This window comes from Mus musculus, chromosome 9 (genome assembly GCF_000001635.26).
Source record: "Mus musculus strain C57BL/6J chromosome 9, GRCm38.p6 C57BL/6J".
NCBI lineage: Eukaryota > Metazoa > Chordata > Mammalia > Rodentia > Muridae > Mus > Mus musculus.
Window position 1 is genome coordinate 75,064,353 of NC_000075.6, and position 3,284 is coordinate 75,067,636.

Here is a 3,284-nt window from a genome sequence, read left to right on the forward strand (position 1 = left end):
TTTTTTTTGGGGGGGGGGGGGGCGCTGGAGAGGCAGCTCAGCAGTTTACAGTTTTTGCAGCTCTTCTAGTGAGCCCAAGTTTGGTTCCCAGCATCCATGTTGGGAGACTTACAATTGCCTGTATCTCCAGATATAGGGGATCTGAAACCCTCTTTTGGCTCCCTCATACACCTACACCCACATAGTACACATACAGACACACATACATACATACACACATCATACACACATACACACAAATGAAAATAAATCTTAAAAACTATTTGAGCTCTATGTATAATAGATATCTTTTCCTAGCCTGGTTTTCTTAGCTGGGGTACCTGTTCTTAAATTTGCTGCAGCACTTAACTCATCTGTAGGGAACTGTGTTCCCTCCCCCACATTGTGTTCATCCTTTCATCCGGAGGCACAATTGATTTCCACATCACACTGTTTTACCACTTAATCACAATGCACTGAAGAAACTTCCCTCAGTCGACCTCCTTACAGTCAGAATGCTTATTATTTTGCCTTAGCACTTGGCCCAATGCCTGGCCATAGTGCTTACCTAATAAATATTTTCTGAAAGAAACTGTACTCTTGAGAGTGTAGCCACTTCCGTTCAGTCTTGCTGTATCACTCTAAATGGTCACAGTTCTTAATCATAAGGATAACATTCAGAGTCATGTAAGCAGTGAAAAGGATTTATCAAGAGCGTTATATCAGATGACTTACAAAACTGTTAGAAAGGCTGGAGATCCAGGCTTAATGTCAGCCTAGGAACAGCCCCATAAGCATGCGTCAGCAGCTGCTGCTTAGTGGGAAAAGCTGCTGTGCCCCTGCTACTATAGCTCCTGCCGAACAAAAGCTGGGAGCCTGACTTGGATGTAACCGCTCCTGTCCCAAAAGTTGCCCGACTCTGTTGCTGTGCATTCCGCAAACAGATGACCTAGGTAGCTTCAAAGTCTTGTGTGTTTATTTTCACAGTACAGTACATCAGCGTTGTCTGTCAGGTGATAATATTGAGTTGAAGCTAGTTATGGGGCTAGACACCTGGAATCTCAGCACTGAGGAGGTGGAGGCAAGAGAATCGGGAGTTCAAAACCATCTTCATCTACAAAGTGAGTTTGGAGCCAGGATAGACTGTGAGAGATCTTGTCTCTAACCAACCACACCAACCAACCAACCAAAACCAAATTAATGTCAATGATTATAATACAGTCACACCAAATCAACGGTCAGTTTATACACAGTGCTGGGAATCAAACCCAGGGCTTCAAGAATGTTAGGCATGTACTTTGCCCCAGCTGCCCCCACTCCAGGTTTTCATGCAGCTCAGGCTGGCCTCCAACTCCTAATCCTCTTCATCTCTATCACGTACTCAGATTATAAGCATGCACTGCCATGCCTGGCTCTCCAACTCGTCAAAACACTTTTTCACTTACCTTATTTGAACTTCTTAACAACAATATACACTATTCTCCAGCGGGGTGGGGGTTATGGAAACTGGTGAGATGGCTCAGCAGGTAAAGGTGCTTGCTGCCAAGCCTGATGACCTGAATCCCACCCCAAGGACCCACATGGTGGAAGAGAGATCCGTTCCCTCAAGTTGTCCTCTGACCTTCACATGTGCCTAGTAGTCAACCAACCAACCAACCAACCAACCAACCAATGAAAGTAAAAAAAAGAGGGTCAAGGTAAGCATGTTAGTGAATGCCGATAATCCTAACAGGAGGCAAGCTAAAGGAGGATTGCTATGCATTGAAAGACAGTCTAGGCTGCAAAGGAAGGCTCTATATAAATAAGTGTGGGCTCCTCACTATTTGAATGGGGTTTATAAGAAGGAAGACAAGTTGAATAGGATCATCTATGTTCCTATATAGATGAACTTCATACAATGTGAATTTAGGATTGACTTAACATAGATGCAAGAAGCTACATTAAAAGGTATTTACAGGCAAGTATGCATGTATCAATTAGGATACATACTTATTTCCTTGATGTAGCTAAGAGTCTACAAGCTAAATACCACAGTAGTAACAAGCCACACATTCTTGAATAAAAGGAGGCCAGGCATTTTGGAGAGATGGAGAGGAAATAAATACAAGATAAGCCTGGAAAATGTGTTCAAAATGAAATGCTCCCAAACCAAAACAAACATAGCTTAGCTAGTCTACCTCTTTAGGCGGTGGTGGCACACGCCTTTAATCCCAGCACTTGGGAGGCAGAGGCAGGTGGATTTCTGAGTTCGAGGCCAGCCTGGTCTACAAAGTGAGTTCCAGGACAGCCAGGGCTATGCAGAGAAACCCTGTCTCAGAAAACAAAAAACAAAACAAACAAACAAACAAATGCAGCCTTGGCTGGCCTTGAACTTGCAAGGATCCTCCTGCTTCTGCCTGTGCCTCCTCAGAGATAGGACTGTAGTATAAAAATAGAGATGCTTTTCTACATCAGTGTTCCATTCCTCTGTCTGTCCTTCTATCAGGGATAAATGATCAGGACCTCTTCACTCACCCAAACTTCACCTCTGCCCCGGACCCAGCCTTCAGAAACATTACAAATTGGGATAGATGTGAACACTGACTAATGTTCGGTAACTAGTAACTAGCACTTTGTTTCTGCTCTAGAATTAGGCCATGCCTAGAGAACTAGGATTATTACTTTGTAAGACAGTGCTGTAGTGGCACATGCCTGTAATTTTAGCACTGAGGTATAAGGAGTGGTTCCAGGCCAGCCAGCCTCTCTATATAAGAAGGATCTGGGTCTAAAAAGAGAAAAAGAAAAAAAAAAAGTGAACAAGATTCCAGAAGCCAGGAGAGAAACATGGATACACTGTCTCTCATAGTCCACAGAAGGACCCTTGTTCTGAGACCTTACTCTGGGTCCTCCAGTTCCACAACTGAGATGATACATCTCCACTGTTGAAGCACATTTCATACTATTTCTATTACTCAAGCCAGGGAATATATACACTTAACACCTTCTAGCTTTTTTTGTCTCCCTAATAAGAATCTAAACCCATGAGTGTTTACAGAGAGTTTTCACAGGAATCCTCAACATGTAATGTCTTGTATACTGTATCTCTGAACAGTCGCTGATAACAGTAGTATTCATGAATACATATGGATATACATATATATGTATATATTGTATGTATATATGTATATATGTATAGACAGACAGACAGACAGACAGACAGACAGACAGATAGATACTAGTCCTTGACTTGTAATGGTTCAACTTTTTGAATTTACAATGGTATAAAAGTGGCATATATTCAGTAGAACTGTACTCTTTTTTTCTTT